Genomic DNA, 23,359 nt, shown 5'->3' on the forward strand with positions numbered 1-23,359 from the left:
ACCAACTGCAATCAACAAATAAGACGGAAAGAGTCTCAAGAAATAAAAAAAAATCCATTCGCGGGCAACTACCGACTTATTATACTGTATGATCGAACACAAACATAGCCAAAATATGACACCAAAGAAATAAGACGCAAACTAAATAACAAGAAATTGCAAGATCAATAAATGATGTATAAAAAATAATTCCGAACATCAATTGGTTAACACAAATAAAAGGACTACAAAGATATAAATGTATGCTACTCGAAAAACTCCACTTTACAATGGTCAACCAATCCGGGTTACTGTATAACTGAGGTGTAACAAAATGTGGGCGGATTTTGCTTTTGTAGCACATTATATTTTGATTCTGTTTCAATTTGTTAATTGCCAATGAGGGAATTCAAATTGATTTTAAATCAATGTTTGTCAAGTCACGTGAAAATGAAATTCTGGGATGACAATGATTTACACATAGATAGTGACCTGTTAAAACCACTTCATAATATTTTGTGTGAACATTGGTATAGTATATGTAATTTGGATCAAGATTTTTATTCAATTGTTTGATTCTTTTTTAAGAATGTAAAGTATTGTATTTGTAAGTTAAATCACTTAACTATTTTGTTGTTGCTTATTTGCGTGAACCTGATACTTTTTGAAAATGCTATCATTAACAGTTGGATGGCAAACTATTTAATGGCTTCTAAGGTCAACACATTGGTCACGTGACAACAGGTAAGAGTTTACGTTTTATTGGTAAGCGTGCATGCCTCGTGTTTGTTTACTTGCATCGTCTTATTTGTACTCGCACATCAATAAAAATCAAAGCAGTCAATTCTAGATTGCATAAGCTTCCTCATTGTATAATACAAATAGTTAAATCCCTAAGTTCACAGGTTTTTATTTTTACAAGTTCATATGTTTCTTTTGAGTTTTAAAACTCGTTTATGCAAGTCTCCAGTTTATGAATTTTTATGAAAGTACAAAAACGATGGACCCGGAAAAGGGATATTTTTGTTTTTTTGTTGATATGGCAACGGAGTTTAATTTTTATCCCCAAAAATAATAAATCTTGTTTTTAGGAACTTTTTTATGAACTTTTGAATTAAAATTTGTTATAAATGAATGGACTACAATTATTTAACACATTTTATTCAGTTTTTGTTTTTCATAGTCACTTGCATACATTATTATTTCAGAAGAATTTAGATACAGTTTTCCCTAAAAAAAATGAGCTGTTCACAATGAAAACGTGACAGGCGATGTTTGATTTTTTTCTTTCATCAAATGATTGAGTACTCCTACCTGAACAAAATGATTTATCATATTGATATAATATAACTTAGAAAAAATCCAGGTATCATGCTAACCTTACCGTAAAATTTCAACTTCTAAGTTAGAACGATCAAGTCAAACATTTACACTAATCCTATTATCCGGTCATTTGATCGAACGACTAAAGGACGCTTAACGTTAATTTTGTTTCATGACGAAAATATGAAGAAAATGTGCTAAACGTCAAGCGGCAATGATAAATGTGTTTCTTGACGAAAAAAATGAAAATATGCTTTGCCCTTTGGAGACTTACATAAACGAGTTTTAAAACTCAAAAGAAACATATGAACCTATGTCACTCGACCAAACTACAATATGATGACACCGAGGTGACATTACTTTATTTTGGAAAGCTATGTGCTAGATGCAATACAATAAAATCCTTGAAGGTCACATCCGGTTATATACAAAAAATATGTCGAAACAAATATCCCCTTGAATTTGTAGGTAAAAGATACCAAAGGGACAGTCAAACTCATAAATCGAAATAAACTGACAACGCCATGGCTTAAAATGAAAAAAAAAATAATAGTTCAAATGACACAACATAGAAAACTAAATACAAAGCAACACTAACCCCACCAACAACTTGGGGTGATCTCAGGTACTACAGGAGGGTAAGCAGATCTAGCTCCACATGTGGCACCCGTCGTGTTGCTCATGTTATTACAAACCCTGTAAATAGTATAATTCGGTAGGTCAAATTCATGAAAGGGGAGGGGATTGTAGTTACGACTTAAGGATCATATTCGATATCGTCTGTGAAATAATTCCTTCATTTTATTGCAGTAAAACATTCTGTGTCATAAACACATATCTTGGATATTTCAAAGCACCATTATTTTTTTTATTTGAGGTTTCTAGAGAATAATTTGTAAACTTGAGGCTACATAGTTACTAAAGCTTGTACACAGGTTAAATAAGATGATTAATTTAATTGGTTAACTCTTCAACTTTTCTTGAAAAGTGCAAATTTAACACAGACTAATTAGGGAATCATTGGTGGTATTACACCTGCTAAGGGGAGGAAGAAAAAAATCACTTTTAAAACTTTATGATTCACTCAGTAGAGGATCGGATAATCACATAACAGTACAGGTAAAATAATAAAAATATCAAACTCAAAACGGGGATCAAAAACTCAAACACATCAAACGAAAATGGAAAACAACCGTTACATTCCTAACTTGGAACAGGACTATTCCCGTGTAGAAAATGGTGGATTAAACCTGGTTTTATAACTTTTCTAGCGAAACCTGTCACTTGTATGGCAGTCGACTGTATCGACAGCTTAATTAATAAATCTGCCTTCTTCATTATTTGCAATCCGTCATTGTAATGTCGTTCTTCTGGGCAATTGTGGGACATAAACCAAAACCTATTCAAAGTTGTATTATCGTACCACATGTTGACAGTGATATCTTTGGTAAAACTAGTTTAATAAGATATGACTCATATAGATAATGGTCATTTGAAAAGACTTATTTAAAAGAAATCAATTTGGCATAATAGAATGAGCTTTGATTATTGTATCTATTGGTACTCTCATCGATTTTATAATTATATTACTTCAATACATAATTTCATATATATTGTTCACTGGCTAGTAGCATATTTCGCTGCGCTGGATTTAACATTCATATGTTCAGTGAACAGTAATGATAGCCTCTGATTACTAGGGCTCATCAGTCAAGTTCTCGTACCAGACATAATACTTAAACATATTTATATTAGTGGTCGGCCATAATTTGCGTATATACATTGTATATTAAATATAAACATTGATAAATATATTTTAAAGCAAGATTGCCAATTTGAATACATATTATATAGCATTTATATTATATTTTATTGAAGATAAAGCTGTGGCAAAACACTGTTATAAACCTTATTATCTATTTGTTTTTTTGGGGGGGACTCTAGGATAATAACTAGATGGCTAATGAATGGGTTAAACAGGTTTTATACACAGCATAGACAATGTTTATTATTACGACGCATCGTTTTAATCTTGAAGTCGGTAAAAAGGTACAAAATGTACAAAATGTATATGAATTTATAATTTACGAAATTGCATGGTTGCTATCACGGATAAATTGACCAATATGTAATGTTCATTTCACAAATGTTTATAGACATGATCCCGTTCTCGTGCATCTTTACTTGTTTTTAAAAGACAAGTCATTTGTCGTATATGTTTTCCATTGTGTTCCATTTGCACGAAAATTGCCATAAATTTGGAACAACAATATCCGCCATAGATTTGAAAATTACACAACTTGCCATAGATTAGGATTGTTAAACATCTCCCATAGAATTGAAATGGCATTACGACACATTTGCCATAGATAAGGAATCTGCCGTAGATGTTGGTACTTGAGATGATTAAAATGAACATATATGTGTGTCTGCATAATGTTCTGCTATCAGTCGTATTTTGATCTGTTCTTTAAAGGTTTACATTCACCTTTAAAACAAACAAATCATAGGCCTATGGAACTGTGAAATAAAAAGAGAGAGATAAGATACTGATAAAGAGAGAGAGAGAGAGAGAGAGAGAGAGAGAGAGAGAGAGAGAGAGAGAGAGAGAGAGAGAGACAGAGAGAGAGACAGAGACAGACAGAGAGAGAGAGACAGAGAGAGAGAGACAGACAGACAGACAGAGACATAGAGAGAGAGAGAGAGAGAGAGAGAGAGAGACAGAGAGACAGACAGACAGACAGACAGAGACAGAGAGAGAGAGATTGTATTTATTTTTATCAGTATCTTATCTCTCTCTTTTTATTTCTTTTTATCCAATGCTTTGACTAAAGGGGTAAAAATCTACTGAAGATCAAACTTTGCTGACAGACAGAGAGACAAAGAGAGACAGACAGAGACAGACAGACAGAAACAGAGAGACAGAGAGATAAATTAAATGACATCCACTCTATTTATTCCGGTGCAGAATTGTCCAAATATGTTATTGGCTTTCGGCATGTCGAATTGATCATACCCCTTTTTTTGTTTAGACCCTTATCCAATGCTTTGAATAAAGGGGTACACATCTACTGAAGATCAAACTTTGCTGAACTTTTCTTAGGGTATTAATTAGTTCATCTCTTTAAAGAAATATAATTAAATGCATTAACGGTGTCTAAATCCTTTCTGGTGTCTACATCATTACTGTGCTAACACTCTTTGTTTCAACACTTGCCCAATTTGACCGCGATTTTGCGGGCATTTCCGGTAATTACTAAAACAACATGTCAGACGTTTTTTTATAAACATTTTGCCAATAGCAAAGAACTGATAAAGTTTTAACATTGTTTATCGATTTGTGGCCATGGACGTTTGTAATCATTTACTAGCATTAAAATGAGACCAAGTAACTTTTTTCAGGTGTGTGATACCAATGCATATTGGAGGAATTTTCTTTTCATAGTTTATAACTAGACTATTGTAATTGAAAAAGACAAACGACTACTTAAAACTGAGAAAATTTTATAATTGGAAATGATCATTTCACACCTAATATTTTAACAGTTTGAGTTATCTTTCTTTGAGCTTCGGGTGTAATCAATACCGTATTGTATGTTTCAGGGTAAGTTCTGTTGCTGTCCCGTTTTAGTATCTAGCTGTTGGTTAGATTCAGTTCAATTCAATATAATTATAGGCCATATGTATATTTACAACACTCGAGCGTGAATGTGATTGGTCCCTTCGACCGTCTTTCCTTGTTTTTTTTTTCGATAAATGATGTTATCGATTTCAGTGTGATTGCTAACAAAACAAAAGCAATTGGGTTGAGAAGTAAATGGATTGAATCACTTTTAATTCGAGGTTATTAATGTATACTTCTATAAATAAGAACTGTGGACTTTATATCAGATTGCGTGTGACTCGGGCCAAATAACACATTAATAACTTCTATAAATCATGTATCCAATCTCAGGTTAAGTTTTGCAATTTCAACAACATCAAACATGTTAAAGTAGCATTCTTCATTTACATATTCCCCTGAACGTTTAAAATGTTCTACTAAGGCAGGTAAAGGTTAACACCCCAAAAATAAGTTGTAAAGAAATTGATTACCTCATCTCAAGCGTAATTAAAGACATTTATTTCATAGTTAGCATGCAGTTTAAATTGAAACTGACATCGTTGCACATTACTGCACCAGATGCACATGAATTATTCATAAATGTTTGTTATGTCTTTTGTATTTGTATATTTATTCTTTTACTGAATGACAAAAATAAAACCTCAGTTTACATATTATCACTTTCAATCATTTAAAACAAAGATTTTATACCGGAAGGAAAGAGGTCTACCTGATGTATGATGACATTTCAAGATCACTTGATAATAACATGACTATACTTTGATATCAGTGTGGTGTGCAATTTTAAACACTGTATGTCATGTATGTATCTTGTTTATTTGATTGATATCAAAGGCTGCAATGTTTTGGTAAGTTCGATGACTTTTACTAACTTTTGAATATATATATCACACCAATGGCTCAACTAGTTTTTATAAGTTATCAGCGAGTAGAACACATGTAACAGGCGTTGATAAATTATACATGGCACGTACAATAGCTAATGATGGATACGTTTGCTGGCTAAAATTTAAAACATTATTCAATGGAGAGGAATGTATACTCAACAACACAAATACATATCCACTTCTTCAGATCTATATTAGTTATATTCTTTCTTGTTTCTGTTAAACATTTTAGTCTAGTTTATTTTGGATATTAACGAGAAATTTCCGTTTAATAAACAAAAAAGACTACTTCACAATGATTTAAAGTCTTCGATCTTTTTATTCAAAATTGTTTAATAGGAAATAAATCGATTATTATTATTATATAGATTTCTAAAATATTCATCCTCCATGCCGCAAACGCATTAATGGTATACACATACATGTATACTGATTATATTTTAAAATCAAGCTTGCGAATTAAAGAAACGTTTACTAATACACGGTGTATGCTAAAAGAGAAGTTATTGAAACAATTGTTTTGTTGTATTTGAAATCATTGTTCCAAAATAAATACGTGCATGTCATCAAGACTTGTTTTACTGTTACGAATAATGGATAACAATAGATGTAGGTACCAATTTAGCAGTTACGCCAAGCCTCACCAATTTTCCTTTGGTAACAAACAGAAAACATGAAAAGAGGTCAATAAAGGTTCATTTCTGGTATATAAGGTATTAAATGTGAACAAAAATTATAGTAGTTTAAGTATGTCAAAAACCGTTCAAAAAAGGAACTTTTAGTAATGAAATTATTAAAAATCTTCAAACAAGTTAACATATAACTGAAATATGAAATATGGCAATTTCTCTAAAGCTGTTATAAACAGTCTAAAAATGGAACAAGAAATGACTGAAAAAACTGTATCACAGGTCACATTTAATGTAATAATAGGTGTTGTTCAAATACTTTGGTTTCCATATTTTTAATGTATTGGTGAGGGATAGGTAAGTCAATGAATATGGGGAAAATATTCAGACAGAAATCTTACTTTTTCCCCTGTAGAATGACTGGAATGAGATAAATAAGAACTGAATATAATTATCAGAATGAGGAGAGAATATTTCATTGCAGCATTTATTATGCAAGAATCATCTTTACTCATTACATGTATAAGGTAGACAAACTCGTGCAACTTTGTATTTTGTTTCTTTTTTGTAACTACCAATGTTAGAAAGAACAAATCGCAAAAACAATATAACTAACTAGTTTTTTGCCATCTTTGTCCTTCTTGTTTGTATAGAACAAAGTATAAACGTGGAGTATGGAGTCACGAAAGGAAGAAGTGATAGTCACGATTCATATGGAAAACGAAACTAACCCAAAGACCACCGAGCTGCTTGAACTACACAAGTAAGTAAAACTGAATTAATTGTAGTACACATGTATATGTACATGTATCTGCAGTAGCTTTCAATTTTTTACCTTGTTTTGTTGGTATGTCGTCATTGTTTTTTGTTTTAGTCGTCCTTCTTAATACATTTTGTAAACAAGTTACATACATAAAAAAAAGAAGAAGAAAAAAAGAGGAATCATGAGTGTTATTACAATTCTAATCTTATTTATCAATATTACTACGACATAAAACAACCTGTCCAATATTAATATGGGTAAATGATTTTTTTTTAACGTTGAACATATTGAAACTGGAACGCACTGATCGAACTACCCATTTTCGGCAGGAAAACTTGTGTTATACTTGTCGATTAAGGTCTGAATCGATCAAATGTTACAAAAAGCTTTCTAGAGCACAGTAAGTCATCACTGTGGTCGTAATTAAAGATTTGTCAATCTGAAATTCACTAGGTGAAATTTGAAAAAAAATATGTATTAGTAGCATTTGCCTAATACACCAATATCTTGATGATATGCGTATACAACTCTTTCTAGAGTTTTATCACCGTTCAATACACTCAGTGTTTTAACTAACAAAATGACTAACACTTAATGTCATAACCACTCATCAAATCTTCTGCGATTTAGAGGTAAACAAAAATATTCCGTTCTCCGAGTTTGATGGATAGAAACATTCTAAAAGGTACATATCATATGCATGTTTGAAACAAAAATAAAAAAAAATGATTACAATAGAAAAGTCCAGTATTATAGGCTGTCCATAATAAAAATTGGTAATATTTGGACTGCTACGGAACCGTTTTAGTGCCACACATTATTTATTTTTATTTTTCTTCCTATCTTTGCGTTATATCGCAAATGTTTACGTTATCTACCTTTGCGTCGAAACGCAAAAAAAAAAAAAAAAATAAGACTGTGTGGCGCTAATACGCTTCCGTAGACTGCCACTTGGAAATGAGAATATATTTGATTGGGATCGACATGTTCCCACCTAATGACCTACCAGTAAGTGTGTGCAAGGATTCGTGCAGAGAGCTTAGGATTAAATGTGCCTTTTCGGTCCGGTCGTGGCAGTGTACCTTACCCCCCTCCCCCCGCACAGCCAATTGAATAACCCCCTTTGGCAAGGGCTTAACTGCCGATCAAAAGGTGACCAAAGTAACCATATTTCAATTCCCCAAACAAGATCGGGTGCATCCCTAAAATAAAAATAGATCACTTCATCTCTAGAATGCAAGACGGCAACTCTGGATTACAAATGATTCGAAAATAAGAGGGACTTTTAAAATTTATTGAAAAACAAAAAAAGTTTAAATCCAGGTTCAATTTTAATAAAAACATAATAAAAACACAACAAATGATTACAACAGAGTTTAAGTAATAAAAACGTGAAAATATTTTCCTCGTATTATCGCCATACCAACAGCCTTCTTATGTCAGGAAAAACACTTGCCAAGGAATGTAAATCAATTTGAACGGAAAGCAATTTCTGCAATTGTAATCAATTTGTCAAATATGGGAAACATTTTTTATGCAGGGTGTGATATTTGTTTATTTGATCATTTTAGAAAAAACTTAAACAAGGAAGATAACAGTTCTTGGTAAGCTATTTGACAAAAAGAGTAAATATTTTTCATCACGTGTTAACAATTTGTTCATTTGATAATTTTAGAAAAACTGACACAAGGAAGATAACAGTTCTTGGTAAGCATTTAATTTCAATCAGATCAGATTTACAGAGAATGTAACATACGTGGTGTGCACTCTTAGTACAGGAAATCATTGTTTAATACTATTATTTTTTATGTTATACTTGTAAAAATGAAATAAAAGAGTTTCTTCAACCTGATTTGTAATTACTGCTTTAACCTTATACATTTACAAGTCCCTTTTCATCTAAGTAAAGTGACATTTATGGCATTATTATGCCTTGTTTAGTTTATTTTATGGGAAACAAAACCAAAAGGATTATAATATTTTGGAATTATTTTTTTTATAAAAAACGGAAGTCAATTGTTATATACATGTTTAGTTTTTTTTTCTTGATCAACTTCAATTCTTCTTGTACTTTCTAGAGTTCGCCTATAATCATGTCATTCATTCATCTAAAATGTTTGGCGAGAAACACAGAAATTCTACAATTCATATTTTTTTTTTTCTTTCATATTTATATTTTATCCATGCAAGAACTATGCAATTAAAACCTACTGGTTTTGATTATAGTATTTTGACAGAGGAGATTTTTATAATTAGGTAGGCGTTATTAGCCATTGATATTGTAAAATATTTCATTTTGATTAAAAAAAATGCCCTTAAGCTTTTTTATTCAGAAAAAGTAACGGAACATTATATTGTATTTGTTTGTTTTTTTTTATGTTGTTTTATTTTGAATTTGTTTTGTATATTTGTTTTTGTTGTGGTTATTCTCTTTTTCAATATTTTTCTCGGGTTGTATGAACAAAAGGTCGCTATCAAACAAGACTGTTTTTATCTATCTTATACTGTGGTGAGTTTATTTCAATTTCAATGTCTATATTTCAATTACCGAAAAGAAAAATCGAATGTTTTTTTACATATTTTATAGCCCCAATAGTGTTCACTGTAAATATTATCGTATGTGTGCAGATGAATAGTTTGTTTGGGTATTATTTTCGATCACTGCTCACTTTCTGTAGATGACGAGTTTATACACTATGTCACGCTTGACACAACTGTTATGGATGGATTGATTTCTAAGTGCATCCTGACTATTGGAGACAGAGAAGAGATAATGAAACAATCAAGTCTTTCAGAACGTAACAGGATGATCATAAGCACTCTGATGGCCAGACCTTACAGTACATTTGAAACGTTTATAGAGGAACTTGTAAATTTTGAGCAAAGTAAGATGGTTCTTGTGTCTAAATTGAGGAACTACGATTGTTCTGGCGATAGTCGTCTTCCTTCCGTAACAAGTAAGATATATAAATAAACTCATCATAATGAATTGCATAGATTTAGTCTTTTTTTCAAATCTTCCGGTTACTTTTATGATTTTCTTGTTAAAAAATATATTTGTTAACATTTCCTGTTTTGAATCATCATGTTATCAGGGTATCACCAGCCCAGTAGTCATTACGTCTGTGTTGACTTGAGGCATCATTGATATGTTCATAATTATAAATTAACTGTTAACAAAACTTTGAATTTTTGAAAAATTAAGGTTTTTCTACCCCATGGATAGATTACCTTAGATGTATTTGGCAAAATTTTAGGAATATTTGTGTCCTTAATACTCTTCAACTACGTACTCTATTTGGCTTTTTTTTTAATTTATTCGAGCGTAACTGGTGAGTCTTTTGTAGACGAAACGCGCGTCTGGCGTAAAGATATTTTTTTATCCTGGTATTTATGATGAGTTTGTTTACAACCACTGGGTCGATGACACTGCTGATGGAGATTTATTTCCCCGAGGGTATCACCCACCCAGTAGTCAGCACTTCTATGTTGACTTGAGTTATCATTGATATGTTCATAATTATAAATTAACTGTTAACAAAACTTTGATTTTTTTTAAACTAAGGCTTTCCTGCCCCAGGAATAGATTAACTTAGATGTATTTCGCAAAAGTTTTAGGAATGTTTTGGTCCTGAATATTGCTCTTCAACTTCGTACTCTATTTGGCCTTTTAAACATTTTTTGATTTGAGCGTAAGTGATGAGTCTTTTGTAGACGAAACGCACGTTAGGCGTAAATATAAAATTTTAATCCTGGTATCTATGATGAGTTTATTTACAAAATTTTGAAATCGATACTGAAGCTCAGATGCTTTTTTTGTGCAAAATTATTGTTAGTTGATGTATTGCTCAGTTGCATGTATGTAAATATATCGGAAATTGATGAGACTGTCATTCAAGTGAGAGTAACCCTTTTTTCACTTTAATGACAGTCTCATCAATTTCCAATATAGAACCAGGTTTAATCCACCATTTTCTACATTTGAAAATGCCTGTACCAAGTCAGGAATATGACAGTTCTTGTCCATTCGTTTTTGATGCGTTTGTTATTTGATTTTGCCATGTGATTATGGACTTTCCGAATTGATTTTCCTGTTCAGTATTTTTGTGATTTTACTTTTTGCATGAGATATAGGGTCGTTAGTTTTTCTCTGTTATATTATTTTTTACTGAAATCTATTAATCCCTATTTTTAAAAGTGTTTTTAACAGTCCGCTCTATTATTGCGCTATTATACAACTATCCAATCTGAGGAATAGGGTACCGCGTCCACACACATGCCTCATACCGAAAGCATGTTATGCGTTATGGACTTCGATACTGTTGAAGATATAACGGTAACCAATTGTCGCTAACATCGATAAATATTGTGTGTAAAATCGATGTATTAAGCTATTTTGCTTGCTATACTATCCCATCTTCGTATTGTTTTTATTATTCTTAACTGCAACATTCTACTCTTAAAACAATTTGTGGCAATTTCAGCAAAGGATATGAATAATCATACAATCCAATTACAAAAGAATTTTAAAATATTGGTTCATCAATTAGCTACCACTGAATCCATAGGAGACCATCTCATTAGTGCAGAAATACTGTGCCCTGAAGACTATGCTGAAATTTGTGATCAGATTACAAAGGAGCAAAAAAATAGGCTACTTCTAACTAAGCTGATGCACAAGGACGCTGATGCTTTTAAGTGTTTTCTTTCGGTTTTGAAAAAGGACACTTGTTATGAAGAACTTGCAAGACGAATAGAGCGCACAGATGTTACAGATAAGGACAAGATTTTGCTTCAAATTGGTAGGTAATTAAGTATTTTATATTTTACATACTTATAGGGTGAACATTTCTTGATTCGAGCGTCACTGGTGAGTCTTTTTTAAACGAAACGCGCGTCAGGGGTAAATATAAAATTTTGATCTGGTATCTATGATGAGTTTATTTACTTACATACCTCGAATGAATTTGGTATCTAGCTGTTATGGTACAAGAACAATTGGAATACAAAACTTTGCTCTATATATATTTGTTTAAATATGCAATAAAGGTCTGTTTTTGTTTCTATTTTGTACAATTGTAATGCAATGGTAAGATATCGTGGTGGGTAGAGTAAATGAGCAACAACTGTGTATCACAACGACATCAATAACAAGCACGCATAAAAACAAGCACAGACACAAAATTGATATATAACTATTGTTTTCCCTCCGCATTAATGTTTTTGTGTGCATTTTGAAAATAATCCAAATTTATCATTTTTGTAAAGAGAAATACTTTGCATTATGTTTTATTAAGGGAGAACAGCTGCAAAGAAAAAGAACGAAAATACAAGAGGTAATATTGCACTTTCTTTAATAACTGTTTATTTAAGATACTTTAAATAATTTAAAAAGGTTACTGAAGAAACAAAGTATCTGTTATAGACGTCAGACAAAACGAATAACGTATACTTTAATAATGTATCTGACACACAACAAGCATAGCATTAATTGAAAATGTTTTAAATTTAGGATAGTTATATTTCAAATGTATTTCACATTTTTATACTTACTTTAAGTAAAAATTATATTAAGTAATTTACAATTGGTGACTTGATTTCCGAAATTTTGGCTTATAAGTGTTAGTTCAATGTTTGTATCGTATTCTGTGTAAAGGCAAGGGACAGGCGTTGTGGTCCTCTATTCGCTATGTTTGGTTCAGTCGAGATGTGAATAACACCTTCAACCATATTTTCAAATTAGACACATAACATGACAAGGCAGCACTTGCATCCGCAGAGTGAAAGGGATTGATATAAGTTCCAATAACCTGTTTCCCGATCAACTACAATACATATGTTTAAACTGACATTGATCAGTTCCGTTTTACTCATAATTTTGTTTTAAGGTCTAACGATGCCAGTATTTTACAGCCTTCTTAACATGTTAGTAATTCCAGCAATATTACCTTTTAAGTCCAATTTAATTGTAAAACAGGATTATAAAAATTAAATAGCAGGACATTAACAAAAGTACTATGATTGGAATCATATATTTTAAACTCATTTAAAAAAGTCGATTAGTATTATATATTTCATTGTTTGTAACTGATAACACAACATGTATTTTATTCTTTGATGTTTAAGGGGCATATATATGTATTATTGAAAATAGTGTTATTATTATCAAAGTAAAGTAAAGCTTTAGACCTTTTTTTTATAAAGACATTTATTTACAATCACAGAATTTTACCTTATCTGACTTTTTAAAAACACAATTGTTTTGTCATTTATGATAAAATTCATTTGAAATGTGGAAATTTAATTAAAACGCTATTCTCTAAGACATGATTTGAAACCTATTTACATGTATAAGCTTATCTTAGTTTATGTGCAACACTTAATAAGGTGGTTATATCTTACATATACACTTAATCAAAATAAGCTAAATCGTCAAACCTCAGAAAAAATGTTATAATGAAAACCAACTTGCAAAATATTAAGTTACATAAAAGTCACTACAAAATTAGAAATAGAAAAAAATATTATCAGCAAAAGATTGCAAAAGGTGTGAAATTTTTACAAGCAGATAAATGATACCGATTCTCGTTATAAGCTTTCCACAATATAGAAGTAAAATGCAAGTCTTAACATTTTATGAGTTCGTTCAATCTTACGACTTTTTCCAACAAAGCAAGTTAGTATCTATTAAATTATAAATCACATAAATGTGGGAGAATTCGACTCAATTTCAAGAAAATATAACATTAATTATAGCAAATGAAATAACATGTTTAACTGGATTTTCATGATTGGTATCCGATTTACGTAAGTACTTAGGCATTGACCACTTCAGTTAATTACTCTATTGAGATTTCCAATAATACGTAAACAGATTCATTTTCGCCAAGTTTAATTAAAGATGCACTCATCAAACTCCTCAATAGAGACTCCTCGAGTAGTCTTTTTAATGTGCACGTATATCAACATATTCTAAGCTTTTGATAAATTTAATAATGTGTGCAATTATATGTATATATTGTATCATTCATTATTCAAAACGAGGATTATATAGTAGACATGACAATTGAAATGTTCATATTATAAATTAAAATTTGTCTAAAGAATTGTTCGTTTGATTTGTAGGAATACAGATATGTGTGGAGACTGAAAATATAATTCCAAAGAACATACAAGGTATTCCATAATAAAACTATATATAAGAACATACATTGTATATAGTTTAGATATAAATAAAAGCAACAGTAGTATACCGCTGTTCAAAATTTATCAATCGATTGAGAAAAAACTAATCTGGGTTACAAACCAGATCTGAGGGAAACACATCAAATATAAAAGGAGAACTACGACACAACAGAAACACAACAATAAAATGTAATACACAAACAGAAACGAACTATAATATAAAAATGGCTATTTTCCTGATTTGGTAGAGTACATTTTAAGAAAAATATTGTGGGTTGAACCTAGTTCTGACTAGCCAAATCTCGCACTTTTCTGGCAATGTTGAATATTTAACACTTAAATGACACCATTACATGAAAGGAATACAGTACAAATAATTGCAAGAACATTCAGGACAGGGAAATACGCAAAAAAAAAAACAATATAAAATGGTGCTTTCGACAACAGAACAACAGAAACACTGAAGTGAACAATGTTTTTGACTGGATACCAAGGATTCGAAACCACCAATTGTTTGGTCGATTCTTATTTAACATTTTCGATTTAAGGCAAAATTACAATTTAGTATTGGTAGATTTATCGCGCAGCCTATAAAGAGAAAATATCATATAAAAACAGCCATCATGATGTCAAAGTAGGAAAATGGATAGACACACAATACATGCAATAGGATCTAAAACACTATACAGAAAAAATAAGCATTGCTAAACAAGAATCCAAACGAAAGCTGGGTATAAATAAGTGTGTTCCGGCTGGGTCAGCAGTTCTTGCTCAACAGATTAAACCCAATTTTGCAGTTCAGTAGTTCTGTGGTTTCAGCTATTTTCCTATTATAGTTGATGTTTTTCCTCGGTTTTGGCTTCGGATTCTTATTTGTTAGAACAGCGGTGTACTAAAATTACCTTTATTTGCAGTTATATATACATATACATCTATGAAAATAAAAAGAAAGAAATACTAATAGCACGTGTAGTAATAATGATCAGTGTGCTTTTTTTCAATTAATGTCATATCATTAATAATCTTTAAAAAAAAAGATAATGGGTACTCCACCGTTTAACCTGTTAAAAATTATTGTTAAATTTCGCAACTTCAAGCATTCATTCCTATTTTGTCTCCAGTGCATATAAATTGGAAGTCATTTCATTTCTCAACTTTATCTTATCCTGACTCTACATGAAAAAACACCGTACCTTTAAGGGCATTTTAAAACCCACTGAATCCCGTCGTAAAGTAGCAGGTAGCACTGTCTGTTTTTTCTGACCAGGCCGATTTTGAGGTACTGTTCTATGAAAATGATTTTGGAGAGCAGAATCAGCACTGAAATTAGTTCCCAAATTACAATTTAAGCTGACATTCTTTTTAATGACAAAATATATGATAATGATTAATGGGCACATTACTTCAGGCTGCATTTTTCCATTGAAAGATGGTCTTTTCTAGTTTTTAAGCAACCTTGTTTTATCTTTCTATAATAAAGGTTTGTTGAAATTGCAAATTTACTATCATAAATTTCCCTTTTCACAACGAACATTATTTGATTTGCACATTCTGATGAAGGCAAATTTCATAGCTTTTAAGTGTTGTCAATTTCTGTCCAAAAGTGAATAGCAGGGGAAATGTTGTTTAGTTCAGTACACAAATTAGGGAAACATTTGGTTGTACTGAAGAAACTGAATTAACACAGAAATGAAATTTATTTGGTTAATAACGCATTTATAATTGCTTCATTACATCATCTTTCAGACCAACACAGTGTCCTTATAGAGCAGTGGAGAACAGAAGATGAAATATTTGTTTCAACAAGAGCAGCGGACGAGGTTCTAAAACGTATTAGAAATACAATCAGCGTTATTGTTTCGGGAAATTCAGGCGTTGGTAAGACAGCTACTGTGAGACACGTAGCTCTGTTGTTGATGAATGAAGGATATCGTATTGTTCCTACAAGTAATCCAGAAGATTTAAGAAGTTTTTCACATCCAGGGGTTAAAACTCTTTTTGTAATTGATGACATATGCGGTCATTATACTCTCAAAGAACAAAAGGTTGATAAATGGGAAGACATATTAGCAGATATACAACCATTCCTTGAACAAAATCCATGCAAGATAATTGCCACTTGTAGATTGCAGGTATTTAAAGATACAAAATTCAAAGCCTTGTCACTTTTTCATTCCAGCGAATGCAATCTTAATTCTGAGACATTAAAACTTACAACAGATGAAAAATCGAGATTAGCCGAAATGTACTTTCAAGAACATGCTGATGAGGTTAAAGATCTTTCTGATCAGTTTGATTTTTTCCCCTTATTATGTAAATTATATCAGAAAAGCAATTGTACAGATATCAATCAGTTTTTCAAAAACCCCTTCGAATTTTACAGAAAAGAGATTGAGGACTTGCAAATCGCAGGTGAAGGAGGGAAGCTTAAATATTGTTGCCTTGTTCTTTGCGTAATATTCAACAACAGGATTGATGAAAATATGCTTAAAAATAAGCAGACGCACGACCAAAGCCTTATTGAAGATACACTCATTGAGTGCAAATTAAACAAAGGCACATCCGTCGAATGTGTCAAAGAATCATTTCAAACTCTTGAAGATACATTTCTTACAAAAGTAGATGGAACCTACAGAGCAGTTCACGACAAACTCTTTGATTTTCTTGCTCAAATTATTGTACGAAAAAATATAGATTTATGTATTAGATATTGTAAAAGCGACTTTATTCGTGAGCGATTCCGTTGGAAGCCGGACCTTACCTCTCAACAAGAGACAAATCTCGAAATTACATTGTCAAACGATCATGTTGATACCTATATAGATCGGTTGATAAAAGATTGGTCCGACGGTCAAGTTGCCAGTGTTTTTGGCAATGTTAATATAAAAAACACTAAATTTATTGACATATTAACGAAATGCTTAAACAAAGTAGATACATCCGAAAAACAGGCACTAGCACAAAAACCTGACATTGAAAGCGATGACAGTCCATTATTGCTTAGTTGTTTCATTGGTAATGCGTGTCTTACGGAATGGGTGCTAGAGAACACGAACATGTCTACCAAGAAAAAAAAGCATATTCATCCAAAAATAAATTTTCAAAGACAAAATGGTACAACCGCAATTTACATTGCTTGCGAAAATGGTCATCTTCAACTTGTTGAATTGCTTCTAAAATATGGAGCTGACATGAATTTAAAAAACGCTGCTGGTAAAGTGCCTTTACATGCAGCATGCTACAACAACCACAAAGAAGTTGTACGTTTGTTATTGGATAACAAATGCACTTCTGTTAACGTCCTCGATAAAAGAAACATTTCACCCTTATATGCAACTTGCCAGTGCTCGAAAGGCCATTTTGAAGTCATGGAATTATTATTGCAACACGATGCCGACGTGAGAAGTGGAAAGCCACCTCTAATTATGACATGTGCAGACGGTAACACAAAGATGTCAAAAAAATTGATAGAACGTAAGGCAGACGTTAATGCATGTGACAGTGATGGAGTTTCACCACTTTTCATGGCATGCCAAAATAGCCATTATGAAACTGTTTGCTTGCTCTTAAAATCAAATGCGGACCCAAATTTACATCGTGTAAATCGTGCATCGCCACTTATGATTGCAAGTCAAAAAGGCGATATGCAGATCGTTGAAAAACTATTGAAACATGAATGCAACATCAATAGTTGCACAGCTGACGGTGTATCATCTCTTTATCTAGCTTCACAAAACGGTCATTTTAATGTTGTTTCTCGGCTGATAGAAGCTGGGGCTAATTTAAATACGTCAGACGAACACGGAAAAACAGCATTATTTAAAGCTTGTCAAAACGGACATGTAGATATTGTTTCAATGTTGTTAAAGAGCAAGTCAGATGCACATTTATGCATGAAAAATAACGTATCACCGATGACGATTGCTGAAAAAAACAAACATTTAGAGGTAGTGAGCGTTTTGAAGAGGCACGAAGTAGATGAAAAAAAGCTATTGTGGGAAACATTTTTGTGAACACAAATTAGCTTTGAGAAAGACAACATAGATCAAAGAGCGTTTCTTGCGTTTTTATACCACATCCTCAGTTCCATTTAAGAGATAATTTTCTGATTTGACACAATTTTCTTAATAAGTGTTCTAGGAAAAAGGGAGTGTTGACTGCTGTATCAAAGTTGTTGACATTTTAAGCTATTATTTCTGTGTGTTTTGTACACACATAGTTATCAATATATTTGAATTCTATGGAACTGTCTTATAACAGAGAAGTTAAGTTAGTTATAAAGAAAAACATTCGTTTGATGTGTTCGAACTTTAAATTTTGCCATTTGATAAAGGACTTTCCGTTCTTAATTTTATTTCTGTGTTTTTTTGATTTTTTTTGGCATTGGATCTTTTTTGCTCCTTTTTTATTTTTTCTTATATACCCATATGTCGGTTTTTAACCTCTAGGTGTGTTTATTTTTTTTATTTTTTAACACTATTATATATAAAAGAATGAGAACTACACAAAACAATGTATTTTAAAGATTAATTTTATTCAGTTGGTGCAGACATGTTTCCGTAAATGCTAACATCGATTCTGTGTGCTTTTAAACAATTAAAATCAATGTTAGGAAAAGTTTAGATTCGGCTATGGTTAAATTGTGTCCGTACACCCATCAAATGCACATCAATCTGGCGTTTATATTATTGTCAACTGCTAGTTCGAAAACTTTAATACATAAAATTACTATTTAAATAGCATCCAACCGCACTTGTTAAGCAACTACTTCACTTGGGGCAAAATTACATTAGTTTGCCTGAATTTCATTCTTTCGGTGTTGAGAAGATTTGACATTAAGTTTTATTGTTTGGTTGATGCATTAAAGTAATAAAGTATTTGTATCTTGTAAAGATTCCTTATTTATAAAAGAGAGGCCAATAGTGGGAGATATAGTGGAAATAATTGTGCAAATCGTGATACAAGCATGAAATTTGATATTAAGGTTGGCTAAAAGATAATTAAAATAAATCAGCTGCTGGCCATAAAATAAAACAAAAACATTTTATCAAGATAGCCACCGCTCATCTTGAAAATGGCATCATATCCAATTGGCTACATTTCGCTAAATTCAATCCTTGAAAGCTGTGTTATTGGTATAATCCAATGTAAATTCTGAGAAAACGAAGATTACAGTTCATAAAGAACGACAAAAGAACACATAAATGAAGAAAACGAGTGACTTCCGCATGTTCCGGTTCCCAAATGGCCGCAAAATTTTGAAAATGTATTTTTATAATTTTCATCATCTTATCAAGTGATATCACTTTCTTTGTTCAGTGTAAATGCCTAGTTTGGTTAGAAAGCCAGGTTGCCTATCTTATAATTACCTCAGAGTTTCCAATTCAAAAACCCATACAAAAAAAAACAGAATGATAGCATTTTACAGTTACCAACACAGCTGGATTTTTGCCTTCGCATTTCGAAGGTTCCAGACACGAGGATGCAACGTCAGACAAAGAAGTGTATTTTGGTGTCCCACTGTCATTGGTTTTTTCTTTCATCCAACCCCAGTGTTCATGACTTTGTACATGTACCTGTCGAATACTACATCAATCAGGCTGAGCCAAAATATGTCCTCCTTGATATGATTCTCTTTTGATTAACAATTTAAGCAAAACTCATGCAGTTATCTGATGAGCGTGTCTTGTCCTAAGTATATTTAAACATACATAGATAGAATCTGCCATTCTAGGTGTTGCAATATCGGCTTCAGTGAGGGCATATTTCCATCCACTATCAAGCAATATATCACCTATAATTTTGTAACAAGTCAATTCAATGTGCACTCCACCAAACATGATGATAAACTTCTCTTCTCCTTATAAACCAAGCCATTCCCACTGAATTTGCTTAACCGTTACCAAAAGTGGCTGATATGCAGTTACAACGGATGTTTCACCTGCATAAACCACAATGTTCGCCTTATCAATCAAATACCTGATCATTGCAACTAAATGGGCGTGTTTTCAAACAGTGGCATCTTAGAAGTTACACTTACTTGAACAGCTCTAGAAGGCCTCGATTTGTTAGAGTAATGAGATGAACTACGATTTATACCAGTTTGCCTTAATAGTGCATGCAAATCGCTCTTTATGTCTACAAAAAATTTTGCGCATGCTTAAAGTTGTTAATCATAACCTTGAAAAATGTTATCAAACCAATTCATAATATTATTAAAAATTCTAAATTTGTTTTCAAATTCAGCTTTTAAGTTTTCTACCTACCACATGAGAAATACACATACGGATATAACTTTCCTTACAAGTCCAGACTTCGCAATTAAAATAAAACATCTAGATGACGGAGATACTTCCAACCGGAACTATGTTACCTGACCCCATTTTTTCTTTTTTTCTATTTTTCAGTAACACTATTTCTACTATAGAAAATTAACGTGGGGAGGTTGGGCGGGTAATTATCAGATGGTAAGTAGAAAACTTCATTCATAAAATCTGAACTTGAAAACAAATTTAGAATTTCTTTTTATTCATTTTCTACTTACCACCTGAGAAATATGTATACGGATAGATTACAAAGCCTTCCTTACCTCTCTGGTGGTAGGGTAATTTTCTAAGGCTCTGCGTCTCTTCATCCTGGGTATAATCTCTACTTCACACCACTTGTTCATTTTAAAAACATTCTTCTGTACACTATACAATATTTACAATATCTTTATCTTTTTCTTTTCTTTAGTCTGTTTGTCTTTTTTTCGAACTGCACACTACAGTAAAAATATATCAGTCTTTTGATGAGTTTAAATACAATCTTTTATATATATATATACACATCAGGATAAATAAAGGCAACAGTAGTATACCGATGTTCAAAACTTATAAATCGATAAAAAAAAAATCCGGGTCACAAACGAACACCGAGGGAAACGCATTTAATATAAGACATTAAAACATTAAAATGTTACACACACAGAAACGAACTAAGCATTAGAAAAACAAATATAACATCAAAACTAAATACATGAATTTGGGATAGAAAAGTACCGTGACACGTCTTATAATAATGTGAATTCACAGTCAAATATACGAGGAAACAAACGACACAAACGAAACACAACGTGAAAATGTAACACACTCAGAAATGAACTATAATATAAAAATGACTATATTCCTGACTTGGTACAGGACATTTTTTAAAGAAAAAAATGGTGGGTTGATCCTGATTTGTGGCATGCCAAACCTTCCTCTTTTATGGCCATGTTAAATATAACATTTAAATGACAACACACCATTACAGGAATATAATACAAATAAATAGGAGAACACAATTGACAAAGAAACACACGAATAATAGCTAACAAAAGGCACCAGGTTTTTAAATTCAATACACCAGAAGTGCGTTTTGTCCACACAAGACTTACAAGTGACGCCCAGATACAAAAGTTTGAAAGCCAAAACAAGAACAAAACTGAACAGCATCGAGGACCAAAAGTTCAAAAAAGTTTAGGTACCAGAACACTCCTATTATTTAGAATAATTTATACGTTTGCAAACAGTAAATTTTATAAAATGACTATATATAAGATATATTATTGATGCGACTGTCATACAAGTGAGAGGTTTAGCTAGCTATAAAACCAGGTTCAATCCACCATTTTCTACATTTGAAAATGCCTGTTCCAAGTCAGGAATATGACAGTTCTTGTCCATTCGTTTTTGATGCGTTTTGTTATTTGATTTTGCCATGTGATTATGGACTTTCCGAATTGATTTTCCTCTGAATTCAGTATTTTTGTGATTTTACTTTTTACATGATAAAACTGAAGTATTAACTAATTACAGAAAACAACCGGATACATTACATAACCCGACAAAATCCAACACAATAGACACATCCGAATTAGTCAAGGCCTCAACGCAAAGTGACGTCACATTTGAAATTGTAAAAAAAGACAAAAAAATGACGTCACATTTGAATTTGTAAAACAGCACAACAAAAATGAAAAATGACGTCACATTTGAATGAATAAAACTATCTGTCAAAACTAAGATAGAATTAGGATTGATTAAAGATTATTTTTGTACTAAATACTGATATTACATTTAATAACACTGAAAATTACAATACTAATTAGTATCAAACTTAGTAAGCAATAAAACAATTAACTATATTTTATTTCCGGTTAATTCAGAATCAAACTGCAACCGTAATACATCGTACAAATTACGTTGAACCAAATCAAATCTAATAAATGAAGGCGGTGATTAATTTTCTTTACAATAACACATGAATATAACCGAAAAGACGTCAAGACATTTAATTACAACTATAACATCAACACTAAATACATGAATTTGGGATAGAAAAGTACCATAACACGTCTTATAGCAATGCGAATTCACACTCAGCAAGACAGTCACAATCGGGAACAAGTCACGTTTGGTAATTAAAAGATCAGACGACGTAATGACAAACCACAATCTAACATGTGGTAAAAATGTCATTAGCTAGTTTGGTCAAAGACACATCGTATGGATCAACCAATTCGTGAAGGTGTCCGTAAAATTTAAGGAGTGTCAATGTTAATCTGTCCTCTTCATAACTTAGTTGAAGCACACTCCTGTATATGATGTCCGTATAGTGTGAACAAGCACGAGAATAACGATTCAATTGAGATATGTAAACACCATACGAAGGGGCAGAGGGTGCGTTACTGCTGAGAAATGGGAAATTGATAAATGGGAAGTTGAAATCGTCCCGTTTATCAAAGATTTTCGTGTGAAGTCGTCCATCTGCGTCAATATTGAGGAAAAGATCAAAGTATGAAGCAGTCCTTCTAGTATAAGTAGTATCCTTAATTTCATATATGAGATGTAAGTATTGGCTGAAATATGGGTTATTCAATGATAGAACATCATCAATATATCGGAAAGTAAAATCAAAGAATTTCGCAAGGTGCTTTTATTTTGTC

The 23,359-nt window shown here is 32.0% G+C and overlaps 1 long non-coding RNA gene across 1 annotated transcript; it reads left to right on the plus strand.

Annotated features, from left to right (window-relative positions):
- The first annotated feature begins 7,089 nt into the window (after window positions 1–7,089).
- On the plus strand, window positions 7,090–19,283 carry LOC143053848 (uncharacterized). Its single transcript, XR_012971482.1, has 7 exons — window positions 7,090–7,206; window positions 8,882–8,913; window positions 9,885–10,163; window positions 11,691–12,008; window positions 12,504–12,542; window positions 14,332–14,382; window positions 16,138–19,283. It is a non-coding gene; the product is annotated as an uncharacterized LOC143053848 (long non-coding RNA).
- The last annotated feature ends 4,076 nt before the right edge of the window (window positions 19,284–23,359 follow it).

This window comes from Mytilus galloprovincialis, chromosome 12 (genome assembly GCF_965363235.1).
Source record: "Mytilus galloprovincialis chromosome 12, xbMytGall1.hap1.1, whole genome shotgun sequence".
Taxonomy (NCBI): Eukaryota; Metazoa; Mollusca; class Bivalvia; order Mytilida; family Mytilidae; genus Mytilus; species Mytilus galloprovincialis.